Source organism: Leucoraja erinacea, chromosome 12, assembly GCF_028641065.1.
Source record: "Leucoraja erinacea ecotype New England chromosome 12, Leri_hhj_1, whole genome shotgun sequence".
NCBI classification, from domain to species: domain Eukaryota; kingdom Metazoa; phylum Chordata; class Chondrichthyes; order Rajiformes; family Rajidae; genus Leucoraja; species Leucoraja erinaceus.
In genome coordinates this window covers 9199953-9216020 of record NC_073388.1, presented here as the reverse complement: position 1 = coordinate 9216020, position 16068 = coordinate 9199953, and the positions used below count along the sequence as shown (strand labels likewise).

Below are 16068 nucleotides of genomic sequence, written 5' to 3'. Positions count from 1 at the left end.
TTGGCAAGAGTTGTTGGTAAAGGTGATGCCTCCACGGATAATTTGTGCATTCATTCAGAAGACTATTTTGCCTAAAACAAGGTTCTCTGAGATGATTTTTGGGAGGAGTATTGGTGGGGGACAATGACATGACAGGATACTGAGTTGAAATATCAGCCATGATCATATTGGCGGTGCAGGCTCGAAGGGCCGAATGGCCTACTCCTGCACCTATTTTCTATGTTGCTATGTTTCTATGAATGGTAATAATAAAAATACAGTTAGTAGCTATATTGCTATATTGCTGTAGTAGCTATAATACTGCTAATATTCCTGGCTCCACAGTAAACTGCTCAATAACTCAGTGGTCAGTGAAGATTTTCAACGCCTGCCATTCCAAAGACTAGCGTTTCTTTTTTTTAGTTTAGAGATACAGCGCGACAACAGGCCCTTCGGCCCACCGAGTCTGTGCCGACCAGCGAGTCCCATACACTAACACTAACACTAAGGACAATTTACAGTCTTTACTGAAGCCAATTCACCTACAAAGCTGTATATCTTTGGAGTGTGGGAGGAAACCGGAGCACTGGGGGGAAAATGCGCGCTGTCATGGGGAGCGCGTACAAACTCCGCACAGACAGCACCCGTTGTCAGGATCGAACCCGAGTCTCTGTCGCAGTAAGGCAGCAACTCTGCCACTGGGCCACACTGGCACTTAAAGCTTGTCGTTGCCTTACAAGCAGCCTCCAAGTTTTCTTGAGCTCACTGTTGTTTTAAGGGAAGAAGTCGGCATAGTAATAACGAGATTTTTTTGTGCCTACCTTCGCTAGTTTATTGATGCTGCTCTGGGAGGTTCTGAATTAAACCACATGGCAGAATCTTTAGATTCTTCAAAGTCACTGTTGGTAGCTCCGAGCAATCCCACCTCTGATCCTCCAAATATGTCATGAGCTTGCTTTCCTGTGTAAAACTCAATCAAGTTAATGCGTGCGGCATTAATTGAAAATTGATGTATTCATTGCAAATATGACTGCAGTTTGATCTTTATTCTTCCCCTCCAACTTGAGCCTACAACACTAAGGTGTGAGGTGAGAGCCCTACAGCAGCACAGGGACAGAATGTTGATGAGAATATGGCGAGGTGTTGGGTCGCAAGTCTTCACAGAATAAGGTATATAAATAATTCATACAAGACCAGAATAGCATCCCTCAGGCCACAGTCAAAGGCAACGTTGCATTCTTTCATATTTCAAGTTTTACAGAGTTTTTCCAGCAATTTGTTTCTGTTGGGTTTATTTCCAGTTGTATGCAATGCAGGTTTTATCATTCATTGTACCAGAGTAAAAATTGGATGCAGAGATTGTTCAACATGGTTATTTCATCAAAGATAGACACCAAATGCTAATTTTCTCCAGACTTTTTGGCTTCCTTCGATTTTTCCAGCATCTGCAGTTTTTTCTTAAACACCAAATGCTGGAGTGAAGGGCTGTCCCACTTGGGCGACCTAATTGGGGAGTCTGGAAAAGTTTGAAAAAATGACGTGTTGAAGACCTCCTTCGACTATGTAGAAGACCTCCTTCAACTATGTTGAAGACTAGCTATGACTAGCTACGACTAACTTCGGGAAAATTGGACACCGAATAGTGGAGGGTGAAGGCAACCTCCTTCAATCTCCTTAGATCTCCCTTCGACCTCCCTTCGACTATGATGAAGACTATCTACGACTACCTTCGACTACCCTCGATTACCTACGACTAACACGCTGACCTACTACGACCTACTGCGACTAAACCTACGAGTAAAAAAAGTATCCATTTTTTCCATGGCGACCTTTTTTTACTTGCGGGCATTTTTTAACATATTGAAAAAGTTTAAAAAAGCTGAGGCCTCGAGTACGCGGAGACCGCTCTCAAGCATTATGAAGACCTCCTACGACCTCGTGTTGACCATGCTGTGAGTATGAGTCGAGGGCAAACTCGCCAGAACTCGCGGATTAGGTGGCCCAAGTGGGACGGGCCCTTTACAGGCAGCATTTCTGAAGAAGGGCCACAAACCGAAAAGTCACCCATTCCTTCACTCCAGAGATGCTGCCTGACCCGCTGAGTTACTCCAGCATTTTGTGTCTATCTTCGGAGTAAACCAGCATCTGCAGTTCCTTCCTGCACAGGGTCATTTCATCTCCGATCAAAACATTCCAGTTTATTCATTACAATGCGTGATTCAGTTGAGGTGAGAAAGTTAATGCATTTATTTATAAAGAACTTGTTAACACAAATGCAACATTGACAGAAGGGAAATATGACACCATTTGCACAGCGGTTAGTGCTGCTGCCTCACAGTGCCACTGACACGGGTTCAATCCTAGCCTCAGGTGCTGTCAGTGCAGAATTTGCATGGGTTTCCTTATAGTGCTCCGGTCTCCTCCCACACTCCAAAGACGTGCCTGTAAGGGGGAAAGATTTTATACAAGTCTGAGGGGTACCATTTTCACGTAAAAGGTGTCTGGGTGTATGGAACGAGTTGCCGCAGAAGGTCATTGAGGCGGGGACTATCGCAAAGTTTAAGAAGCAATTAGACAGGTACATGGATGGGACAGGTTTAGAGGGATATGGGTCAAACGCAGGCAAGTGGGACTGGTGTAGATGGGGCATGTTGGTCGGTGTGGGCAAGTTGGGATGAAGTGCTTGTTTCCACACTGTATCACTCTATGACTCTAGCTTACTGCTTTGGTAGTGACCTTGTTACTGGAGGTGGAAATTGTCACACTCTCACCCTCAATAACTTTTTTTTCTCGCAGCATCAGTTTTCTCTGCAAGACGTCTCTGCTCTCTTTCCTGTTGTAGAATTCCACAGGGCTGCAAGCCGCATGCAATATCTCCCTAACTCCAACCGAATATTTTATTCATCCAACACACATACAAACCCTCAGGGTGCACTGCCTCAAGCCATCATGTGCAGCAAACAACAAAAAGTTGTTCATCTTTTCTGAAGTACAGGCAGTCAAGTCAGCAATTTCTCTCAGTTAGTTTAGCTTAGTTTAGTTTAGTTTAGAGATTTAGAGTGTCAAAACAGGCCCTTCGGCCCACCGAGTCCATGCCGACCCGCAATCCCCGCACACTGACACCATCCTACACACTAGGGACAATTACAAATTTTACTGAAGCCAATTAACCCAGAACCTTGCACGTCTTTGGAGTGTGGAAGGAAACCGGAGCACCTGGAGAAAACCCACGAGTGAGACCCTGGTTCGATCCTGACCACGGGTGCTAACTGTACAGAATTTGTACATTCTCCCCATGACCCGTGTGGGTTTTCTCTGGGTGCTCCGGTTTCCTCCCACATTCCTAAAATGCACAGGCTTATAGGTTAATTTGCTTCAGTGAAAGTGTGTAGGACAGTGTTAGTGTTCGTTTCCTGCCTCAAGACCCATCTCTTCACCTCTGCCTATCCTTAGCCCCACGTCCGCCTCCCTTTTCATCTGTGCATTAATTGCCTCATATTGTGTTTTGAATTGAATTCTGTCTTTACTTTGTGTACTGGTCATGTCTCTACTATTTATTTCATTCCCCTTACATGTTTTTCCTTTACCTGCTAAATTTTTGTAAGGTGTCCTTGAGACTCTTGAAAGGCGCCCATAAATAAAATTTATTATTATTATTATTATTATTATTATAGTGTGCGGGGATCGCAGGTCGGACTGAAGGGCCTGTTTCTGCACTGTATCAATAAACTAATAAAACAAAACTAGTGCTAAGATCAAAGATCAGTTTATTTTTTAATATTGAACATGAGGAAGGGGATAAATAGTCTGCTGCTACCGCTATTTCTCATATTCTTACGAATAAATTCAATGGACAATGGTAAAAAAAAAGCATAGTTTTGTGGATACAACAGGGATTAAATGAGACTAAATGGCTTGTTCCTTCAGTTGTCATAAACGCCATAGACTGAATGGACCCATCTCCGTTAAATAATCATATCATTGCCTTGCTGAAATCATTTAACTCAGAACAGAATGAGTTCGTAGATGGGACATTACTGGCCTGTAGTGCTTTTATAAATTAATTCAGATGAAGCATATTTTCACCGTCACAATGATTAAATGCAATTTTCCACGTGCCAAGAATATGTTGTAGGCAATTGCCTTTTTGCGATGCAAATGTTATTTCTCAAATTGGAGCCAGGAAAAAGAGAAGCATTAGGTGAATTCACTCACTTTAATGTGACTTGAATTGCAAATATTATTTGGCAATCCTCCAAATACAATGACTAGATAACCTGACTGATCACCAGCGATAACAATGATGAACACTCAGAGAGGTAGGTACATCTTTTATGTACTTAGTTTAGTTTAGTTTAGAGATACAGCGTGGAAACGGGCCCTTCGGCCCACCGAGTCCGCACCCACCAGCGATCCCCACACACTTACACTATCTTACACACACCACGGGCAATGTACATTTACACCAAGCCAATTAACCTACAAACCTGGAGTGTGGGAGGAAACCGGAGCGCCTGGAGAAAACCCACGCAGGTCACAAACCCCGTACAGAGAAGCACCCGTAGTCGGGTTCGCACCTGGGTCTCTGGTGCTGTGCGGAAGTACCTGAACCGCTTCACCACCATGCCACCCTTACATAATAGTTGATTCACAAGAAGTACCATCTGGTGACACTCACTTCAATACTATCTTCAGGATATCTATAGCATCTGATATCCTTAATGTACCACCATGCTGCCCCATTTATTTTACGCAGTACCCCACTACCACATATTTAATAGTCTAGTATCCCACATTTGGAGACACATGGCAGGTGTCAGCACACCCGCAGTGCAATGGGATATCAGCCCTGTGCTGGGAGATCAGCCATTGTAACCACCAATTCTCCTCTGACTCCCCACAAACGGGCGGAACAGTGGCGCAGCGGTAGAGTTGCTGCCTGATTGCTCCAGGGACCCGGCCTCGATCCTGACTACGGGTGCTGTCTGTCCGGAGTGCAGGTACAATTTACAACATAACATAGGCACAAAAAGCTGGAGTAATTCAGCGGTTCAGACAGCACCTCTGGAGAAAAAGAATAGGTGATGTCTCCGGATGAGACCCTTCTTCAGACTGGGAATTGTTTCCCTTTCCCCTGACCCTCAGTCTGAAGAAGGAAGGGTCTTCACCATTTGGTGGGGTGTTGCTAAGGGAAGTCCTCACCCACCCTCAACAACAGTTTCTCACCATCCCCTTAACACAGAAAGTTTAGAAGGATGAGGGGATCTCATAGAAAGTTAACGTATGATGCAAGGCCTGGATAGAATGAATGCGGAGAGGGTGTATCCCCATATAGTGAGAGAGTCTAGGAGCAGAATAAAAGGACGTACCTTTGGAAAAGAGATGAGGAGGAATTTCTTCAGCCAGAGATTGAGTTTAGTTTATTGTCACGTGTACTGAGGCACAGTGAGAAGCTTTTGTTGCGTGCTAACCAGTCAGGAGAAAGAATGGTTGCAATCGAGCCATCCACAGTGTACAGATTACATGATAAAGGGTGGTGAAGCTGCAGACTTCATTGCCACAGACCGCTGTGGAGGCCAACTCACTGGGCATTTTTAAAGCGGAAATTGACATGTACTTGCTTAGTGAGGGAGTCAAAGGGTTACGGGGAGGGCGGGTGAATGGGGATGAAAGGGAAAGATAGCTCAGCCATGATTGGATGGCCAAGTAGACTCGATGGGCCGAATGGCCTACCACCTATGAACCTGAGATCTTTTCACAAGCACTAACCAACATGCAAAGGGTGTGACCAGCTGCAAAACATGGCCAGTGCATTCCCTCCCCAGATGCTGCCTGACCCACTGAGTTAGAACATAAAACTCGGAACAGTACAGAAGTGCAGCCCCTTCGGCCCATAACATCTGTGCTGGACATGATCAACTCTTTTCTGCCTGTAAATAAGCTCATCCAGTGCTTTGTGTTCAATGGTTCAATAGTATTTTATTGCCACATGTACCTAGTTACAGTGACATTTTTTTGGCGTACAGTTCAGTTACATTCTTCCTGTAGATTAGGCACAATCATCGCTAAGTACATGAGTGCGAGATAGTAGATTATGCTGAGGCAGTAAACAAGAGCCGTCCCGTTTCCTTCAAGTTCAGAGTTGTTAAAGGAGATGTTTTGGTTCAAGAGTCCAGCATCTGCAGTCTCTTGTGTCTCCATTTTAATGCTGCTGTGCTCGGTGACAGGGTTGGGTTGGGAAACAAAATGGAAAGATTTCATGAAGTAAACCTGTCCCAATTTCCTGATATCTTTTTTTTCAATGACGTCTGATTTGCCATTTAGAGTCATAGAGGCATACCATGTGGAAACAGGCCCGTCTGCCCAACTTGCCAATGCCCACCAACATGCCCCTTCCACACTAGTCCCACCAGCCCACACTTAGTTCATTACCCTCTAAATCTATACTATCCATGCCCCTGTCTAATTGTCTCTTAAACGTTTTGATTGTACCTCATAAACTATATTGCAATAAATTTAGTTCTACTGTTCACATTTTCATTTTCACCAATGGTTTTTATTATTTATATACATATCATTAATCTGTTTTAAAGTGTATATGTTTCTTGGTATTAGATTAGATCTTATTAAGCCAACACCAATTTCTTTGAACCTTTCAAAACTGTAGGAGTGCCTAAAATTCATCCCTGTTGTACGGCGTGGCATGGTGGCACAGCGGTAGAGTTTCTGTTTTACAGCGCCGGAGTCCCGGGTTCGATCCTGACTTTGGGCGCAGTCTGTATAGAGTTTGTACGTTCTCCCCATCACCTTAGTGGGTTTTCTCCGGGTGCTCCTGTTGCCTCCCACACTCCAAAGATGTACAGGTTTGTAGGTTAATTGGCTTGTTAAAATTATAAATTGTCGTTAGTGTGTAGGACAGTGTTAAGGGCTTGTCCCACTTGGACGTAATTTGCACGTCATTTACGCGACATCATTTATGTGTCACAATGCATGACGCACACGTGATGCGCGCATGGCGTGCATTACGTGCGCATGGCAGTGACGTGCGGTCGCGCGCAGCGCAGCGCCCCAGGAATTTGGGATACACAAAATATTTGCTCGCCATCTGCATGACACGCAAATGATGCCCAAGTGGGACAGGCCCTTTAGTGTGCGGGGATCGCTGGTCGGTGCGGACTCGGTGGGTCGAAGGGCTTGTTTCCGCGCTGTATCTCTAAACTAAACTAAACTTGTAACACGAACGGTGAAACATTGCGGTGATCGTGTGTTGTACTCTTCTTCTGATATCGACTCCACTTAATTCAATGAAATGTATTTTACAGGCAGATTATAACTCAACCCACTGATGCTCTTATACAGTGTGATTGTGGATGCCTTTCTAAGCTTGTCTCCCTTGTTGAGACGACTTTGGAATATTAAGCAGGGATATGTCACTTGCCTCTAAACGGTGGTGAAGAGAGCTGCAGAGATTCCTGGCTTTTATTCCATCACCAAATGCTAATATGTGAAGTAAAATAACAATGTGATATGGTGTAAAGGAGATCAATCTCAACATGAAGGCATCCGCCAAGAGTCTAGAGAATCAAGAGTGTTTTATTGGCAATTGTACCAAAACGGAACGATGAAATTCGTACATAAGTATTTATCACCATATATATTTTAGTGGAAAGAAAGCAGCCGAGGGGATAGGCATTAGGACACATTATGGACTTAGTTGAAGTTTCGCATAGCATAATTCCTGTATGTACGAGTCAACAGGGGAATGCTTTTAGTACTCGCTGCTCGGAGATGGTGGATAATGAGAACAAAAGGCAAACGCTGGCATAGTACAGTTTTCGAACTGAAGACAAATTTACCCACTAATCAACGAACCATCGGCTATCGAAGAATGATGATCAAACCAAACCTTGGATCGCTCTCATCAAAACGATGTGATACCAGGCTGGAAATCCACTTCAGCAAAATTAGCCTTCATTTTAAGTGCATGAGCCTTCGTCGGTCTTCATTTTCAAGTGCACAATTCCAATGTTACCAAATGTGTAAGAAGGAACTGCAGGTGCTGGTTTAAACCAAAGACAGACACAAAATGCTGGAGTAACTCAGCGGGGCAGGCAGCATAGAAACATCGAAACATAGAAAAGTGGGTGCAGGAGTAGGCCATTTAGCCCTTCAAGCCTGCACCGCCATTCAATATGATCATGGCTGATCATCCAACTCAGTATCCTGTACCTGCCTTCTCTCCAAACCCCCTGATCCCTTTAACCACAAGGGCCGCATCTAACTCCCTCTTAAATATAGCCAATGAACAGCCTCAACTACCTTCTGTGGCAGAGAGTTCCAGAGATTCACCACTCTCTGTGTGAAAAATGTTTTTCTCATCTCGGTCCTAAAGGATTTCCCTTTAAACTGTGACCCCTTGTCCTGGACTTCCCCAACATCGGGAACAATCTTCCTGCATCTAGCCTGTCCAACCCCTTAAGAATTTTGTAAGTTTCTATAAGAGAATCTCTGGAGAAAAGGAATGGGAGACATTTCAGGTCGAGACTCTTCTTCAGACTCGAATGAATGTTACCAAATATTCTTTTGACTTTTAAATTAAGTTCTTCGGCCTGACATCTACATTGTTGGTTATTATTAAAGGCATCTCACTTAAGGGCCTGTCCCACGAGCATGCGACTGCATGCGGCGAGTGCGACCAAACCGGAAGCGGGGGCCGCGCGGAGGTCGAGTGATCCCGTGCGAGTTGACGTGAAGTTCGAGCGAAGTCCACGGAAAGTTCGTGCTAGGCGTACGCCGTCAAGACGCTGCGTATGGGGTCGAGACGCTGCGTATGCCCGTCGAGGCGGTGGGTCCGGCCTCAATGCGGCTGCGGGCCGGCAGCCCGTTGCCACGCGGAATTTTTGGACAGTGTCAGTTTTTCACAGCCACGCGCGATGTCGGGACCAGCTCCACACAATTCCATACGACTCCGGCGATCGAAGTGGGACCGGCCCCACGAGGCCATACGACTCAAGCGGCCACGTTAGGTCGCGCTTGCCGCGTGGAGTCGCATGCTCGTGGGACAGGCCCTTTACTCAATTGGCAGATTTTTCCAAACCTAATAATAGGAGTTATTAATATACGGAATATATTTATCATTCTGTTTTATCTGTGTACATAACATTTATGAGCCTGAAAAGCTACCGGCAAGAGTCAAGAGTGCTTTATTATCATACGTACTGAAAGGGGGCTATGAAATTCTCAATTGCAGCTGCACAGCAGTGTTCAATAGATCATATAATAACTGCAAGTAAAAAAAGTTAAATAAACAATAAAAGATATTCAATGAATGCCACGACACGGTAGCACAGCGGCAGAGTAGCCGCATAACAGCGCCAGAGACCCGTGTTCGATTCTGATGCCGGATGCTCGTCTGTCCAGAGTTTGTACGTTCTCCCCGTGACATGCGTGGGTTTTCTCCGGGTGCTCCGGTTTCCCCTCACGCTCCAAAGACGTGCAGGTTTGTTGGTTAATTGGCTTTGGTGAAAATAATTGTGAATTGGCCCTAGTGCATACGCATCGTAGGGTGATCGCTGGTCGATGCGGACTCAGTGAGCTGAAGGGCCTGCTTTCAATCTGTATCTCTAAAAGTCTAAAAGACTAAGTCTTCATATTCTCACTGAGGTACAGTGAGAAGCCTCATATCATAAATATATCATCTAAATATTTGATTAAATATTAAATAGTGATTTTATTATTCAAATACGTCTCTGGCACTTAAATTGATTTTAAAAAGTGAAGGATAATTTTATTATAAAGCTAATTAAACCACATAAAGATTATCAAACTGAAGTAAAATAATTGCAGATAAAATGCTTTGCCTCTTAATTTGAAAACCAAGGATCCCCTTTAAAATAAGTTGAATTTGCAATCTAACATAGACACAAAATGCTGGAGTAACTCAGCGGGACAGGCAGCATCTCTGGAGAGGAGTGGATGACGTTTCGGGTCGAGACCCTTCTTCAGACTGAAGTGTCGGGTCGAGACCCTTCTTCAGGATCTAATCTAATTGCAGTCTGACCCAGCAAGGTAATTTCCCCCGTGCAATGCTGTTGAATTCTACAAGGATCAAGTCTCACCGCTGTACACCATGCAGATGTCTGGAACTTATTACTGTTTGAATGGGCAAACACTGATGATTCCCTTCAGAACAATTCAGCAGATATATTCACCCCATTTTCTCTCTGAGATTCATTGATCATTCTCCTCAAGAGACAAGAGTCAAGACTGGGTTTTTTTTCCATATATCCCAGATTGAACAATGAAATTACTTGCAGCCCACCATGCAGAATTTCTCCATGTAGACTCCTCCATGTAGTGTTTAGTTTATGTAGTAGAGATACAGCGTGGAAACAGGCATTTCAGCCAACCGAGTCTGCACCGACCAGTGATCCCCACACATTAACACTATCCTACACACACTAGGGACAATTTACATTTATACCAAGCCCACTATCCTACAAACCTGTAGGTCTGTGGAGAAAACCTACGCAGGACACGGGGAGAACATGCAAACTATGTACATAGAAACATATAAAATAGGTGCAGGAGGAGGCCATTCAGCCCTTCGAGCCTGCACCGCCATTCAATATGATCATGGCTGATCATCCAACTCAGTATCCTGTACCTGCCTTCTCTCCATACCCCCTGATCCCTTAGCCACAAGGGCCACATCTAACTTCCTCTATGAACTTATAGCCAATGAACTGACCTAAACTACCTTCTGTGGCAGAGAATTCCACAGATTCACCACACTCTGTGTGAAAAATGTTTTTCTCATCTCGGTCCTAAAAGATTTCCCCCTTATCCTTAAACTGTGACCCCTTGTTCTGGTCTTCCCCAACATCGGGAACAATCTTCCTGCATCTAGCCTGTCCAACCCCTTAAGAATTTTGTAAGTTTCTATAAGATCCCCCCTCAATCTTCTAAATTCTAACGAGTACAAGCCGAGTCTATCCAGTCTTTCTTCATATGAAAGTCCTGACATCCCAGGAACCAGTCTGGTGAACCGTCTCTGTACTCCCTCTATGGCAATAATGTCCTTCCTCAGATTAGGAGACCAAAACTGTACGCAATACTCCAGATGTGGTCTCACCAAGGCCCTGTATAACTGCAGTAGAACCTTCCTGCTCCTATACTCAAATCCTTTTGCTATGAAAGCTAACATACCATTCGCTTTCTTCACTGCCTGCTGCACCTGCATGCCTACTTTCAATGACTGGTGTACCATGACACCCAGGTCTCGTTGCATCTCCCCTTTTCCTAATCCCCTTTTCCTAATCAGACAAGCACCCGTCGTTGGGATCAAACCGGGTCTCTGATGCTGCAAGCATTGTAAGACAGCCACTCTACTGCTGTGCCACCATGCTGTCCTACAAGCATTAGTGTCCGGCCTCAGCTGCATAGACTGGAGTGTAGAAGAATAAGGTGGGACCACAAAACTTAGTGAAAGACCTGGATGCGGAGAGGAAGTTTCCATCAGTAGGAGAGCCTAAGACCAGAGGGCATAGCCGCAGAATAAAAGGACGTACCTTTGGAAAGGAGATGGGGAGGAATTTCTTGAGTCAGAGTAAATCTAGAGACTTCATTGCCACAGACGGCTGGGGAGGCCATCATCTGGGCTTATAAGTTCATAAGTGATAGGAGTAGAATTAGGCCATTCAGCCCGTAATGCTACTCCGCCATTCAATCATGGCTGATCTATCTTTCCCTCGTTACCCCATTGTCCTGCCTTCTCAAGTGGGACCCGTTGGTGTTGCCAGACCCGCCGAGTTACTCCAGCACTTTGTGTCTTCCTTTAGAGGCCAGTCAGCTGTGTCATGCATATGTCTGAAGAAGGTTCTCGACGTGAAACATCGCCCATTCCTTCTCTCCAGAGATACTGCCTGTCTCGCTGAGTTACTCCAGCATTTTGTGTCTATCTATGTTAATAAGGCCATCACTGTCAGTATGCATTTTGTGTCGTACATTTCCTGCCTATTGACTGTGATTGAGTTGTTAATTCAAAACAGTCTCCCATCACCAGCTTAATTTAAAAGCCGGTCAGAATTTTTTCCATCGTGTTAAATGTTATTTTTGTATTTTCAGCCCCATTTAAAATCCTTCTTATTTCAACCATTACAAGACATGCCAATTGAACATCAACTTGATCCCATTCATATTTATCACAATTTTCAATCAATTAAGTAGATATTTATGTGGCCAGACATGCATGTTAAAACTACAGATTTAGATGTGGATCCATAGATGATTCAGAGGAACATCAATATTCAACATATGGTAAAATAACAAACTAAGTCATGAAAGGCAAGAATTGTCTTTTAATATCTGAAGGTCAGAGAAATTAGATTGAAGTGATGAAGGGGTGACGTTTTTTCTTTATACAGTTTATTAATTCTGATGCTTTAGTTTAGTTTAGTTTAGTTTGGAGATACAGCGTGTAAACAGGCCCTTCGGCCCACCAAGTCTGCGCCAACCAGCGATCCCCGCACATTAACACCATCCAACACACGCTAGGGACAATCTACACTTATTCCAAGCCAATTAGAAACATAGAAACATAGAAACCAGGTGCAGGAGTAGGCCACCTGCATACCTGTACATCTTTGGAGTGTGGGAGAAAACCAGCGGGCAGTCACGGTTGCGCAGCGGTAGAGTTGCTGCCTTACAGCAAAATGCAGCGCCCGAGACCTGGGTTCGATCCCGACTACGGGTGCTGTCTGTATGGAGTTTGTACGTTCTCCCCATGACCTGCGTGGGTTTTCTCCGAGATCTTCGGTTTCCTCCCACACTCCAAAGACGTACAGATTTGTAGGTTAATTGGCTTGATAAAAATGTAAGATTGTCCAAGTTGGCGGTATGCAGAGTACTGCCCTGCCGACTACAAAATTCAGAAGGTTCAGAAGGATCCTGGAGAAAACCCACGCAGGTCACGGGGAGAATGTCCATTCTCCATACCGACTGCACTCGTGGTCAGGATCAAAGTCAGGACTGAATCTCGGTCTTTGGCGCTGTAAGGCAGCAACTCCACCGATGTGCCGCCCATAATTCAGAATATTCTGAAGATAAATTGCCTTTCCGTCATGGTGCAAAGCCAGCTAAGCCAGAGTCACATGGATGCAATCAGATTTGGGTAAACAAGCTGATTTAAATCACTAATCAGTATGTGCCCTAGAGAAGCTCCATGATCTGATTAACGCGATATAAACGGCTTACTGTCTCTCACCCTGGACATCGATGTGTTTTCTGCTTCTGTGCTATAAGGGAATTTTTGAAATTGGATACTTAATGCCTTTAAATCACATTCCACATTCTGCGCTCTCTTTCATTTAGAGACCGATTATCACGTCTACTCCAAGATGCAGCCACTTAGTCTTATGAGCTTAAAGTCCAGCTCTCCGCAGTACTTTTGCAATTTGCAAGAAGCTCCGTTCTCCATTAAACGGCTGTAATGTTCGGCGTAAGTCAGTTTATGTAGGAATAAATTGAGTAACAATTTGTGTACGGAAAGAGTTGACACTGTTTGAAAGGTTTAGGAGCACGTAGTCACAAAAATCATTCAGCTCTTTGAGTCATTTCATTCCATTTACCCACCTCTGTCACCGGTCCTTAATATTTTTGATTTAACAATAATCTACCAATTTCAGATTTAAAAATAACAAGTTTCACAGTAGTGAGTGATGTCTGTAAAAGCTGAATACAGATATCTACTATTTGAGGGCAGCACGGTGGCGCAGCGTTAAGGGGCTGTCTCACTTGGGCGACCAAATCCGCGAGTTCTGGCGAGTTTGCCCTCGACTCATACTCGCAGCATAGTTGACACGGGGTCGTAGGAGGTCTTCGTAATTCTCCTTCATGCTCGAGAGTGGTCTCCACGTACTCGAGGCCTCAGCTAGGTCGCGGCGGTTTTTTCAACATGTTGAAAAATGCCCGCGAGTAAAAAAGGTTGCAATGGAAAAAATTGATACTTTTTTTACTCGTAAGTGTTGTCGTCGTAGGCCGTCATAGGTCGGCATGTTAGTCGTAAGTAATCGAGAGTGGTCGAAGGTAATCGAAAATAGTCTTTCTTCATCATAGTCAAAGGAGGTCGTCTTCACTCGACACTATTTGGTGTCCAATTTTCCCGAAGTTAGTCGTAGCTAGTCGAAGCTGGTCTTCAACATAGGCGAAGGAGGTCAAAGGAGGTCTTCAATATGTCATTTTTTCAAACACTTCTAAACTCGCCAATTAGGTCGCCCAAGTGGGACAGCCCCTTTAGAGTTGCTGCCTTATGCCCCTGTCCCACTTAGGTGATTTTTTAGGCGACTACAGGGGACTAGGCTGTCGCCACATGGCCGCCGGGATGTCACCTGCGTGGTCGTGAGTAGTCTCCTCAGTTGCCCAAAGAGTCGTTGCGTTTTTCTGGTCGCCGATGGATTTTGAAATGTTTAAAACTTTTCGGCGATTGGCTTGACGCCAATGAGCGTAGCTTGACTTCTCCTGACGTGGGTGCTGTCGTATGGTGTCGCCAGGATTATGTAGGTTGTCACCGGTGCTGACTTCGATAAATTCCATTGGCAACTACCTACGTCAATCTACGCCAACCGGCGACCGGCGGCAGGTACCGGCGGCTGAACTGTCTTACCTTGTCGTAGCTTGTTGCGGGTGGACGTAGGTTGTCGTAGCTGTGGTCGTAGGTGGACGTCCTAATTGATCGCTGGTTGTCGGTAGCTTGCCGTGGCTGGATGTCGACTAGGTGGTAGGTTGTTGTAGACATTGTCGTAGACATTGTCGTAGGGGGGGTCCAGTCGCCGTTTTTTCAGCGACCTGTTACGACTATGCCAGTCACCAAAAAAACTGTCTAAGTGGGACTGACCCATTACAGCGTTGACAGTTTGATACTGACTACGGGTTTGATTCCGACTACGGGTGATGTCTGTGCGCAGTTTGTACCTTCTCCCTGTGACCGCGTGGGTTTTCTCTGGACATCTTCAGTTATCTTCGAAGATACCCAACTATTCCCTGACTTCAATCCACAAAGTTTGAACTCTAACCGCCCTGTCCCACTGTACGAGTTCATTCCAAGAGCTCTCCTGAGTTAAAAAAAAATCAAACTTGTGATAAACTCAGAGAATTAATGTAGCGGGTACGTCGGAGCTCGGGACATCTTGTAGCGGCTCGTAACGCTAATGGCAAGTACTCGGGAAGACTCGCTAATGGCAGGTAAGCACAGGAAGACTCGTGAAGATTTTTCAACATGTTGAAAAATGTCCACGAGATCCCCGAGTACTGACGAGTGGCCATTACCGTAAATCTCCAAGTTAGAATCAGGGCAAACTCGGGAGAGCTCTTGGAATGAACTCGTACCGTGGGACAGGGCTTTAACTTTTATTCCTTACCCCATCAGTCTGAGCTCCTGATTTGTGGAAATTGCCTCTCTCCATTAGCCTGGTCTACTCCTTTTAGCATCTTGAAAATTGATCAACTCCCCCTTTAACCATTGTATATGTAATCCCTTCTTGTAATTAATCCTTGTAATCCAAGTAAATCCTCCCTGTGCTTCATCCAAGGCTAATCTATCCTTCCACCAGACGGAAAAGACTGCATCCCATTTGCCTTTTTGATTATCTTTTCTTATCCATGTTATTTTAACAGCCACAATGCTGAAGTGACTCGACGGGTCAGGCAGCATCTCTGGAGAAAATGGACCATTAACATATTAGACAATAGACAATAGACAATTTTGGGTCGGGGGCCCTTCCTCAAACTGATTGTGGTAGGGAGAGTGAAGGGGGGGGGGAGGGGGGGGAGCTGGAAGAGAAACAAAAACAGGACAAATCAGGGGTAGCAACAGATTACCTGAGGCAAGGATGTTCCCTGATAGGCCTATAGTTGCATAGAGACAGGTGTGATCCCATTGTTGTGAACTGTTAATGGAGTTTGAGTGGAGAGGGAGAGAGGGAGATGGGGGAGAGAGGGAGGGGGAGAGAGGGAGATGGGGGAGAGAGGGAGATGGGGTCATTTTCAAAATGCAGTCCACGGTCCAGTTCGTATGGGTGGTGCCCGACCCAG

At 45.0% G+C, this 16068-nt stretch overlaps 1 protein-coding gene across 2 annotated transcripts in view; it reads left to right on the top strand.

The window, feature by feature from the left end:
* The window catches only part of tenm1 (teneurin transmembrane protein 1), a 1787780-nt gene that overhangs the window by 1696454 nt on the left and 75258 nt on the right, over positions 1-16068 (top strand). The window lies entirely within an intron of this gene.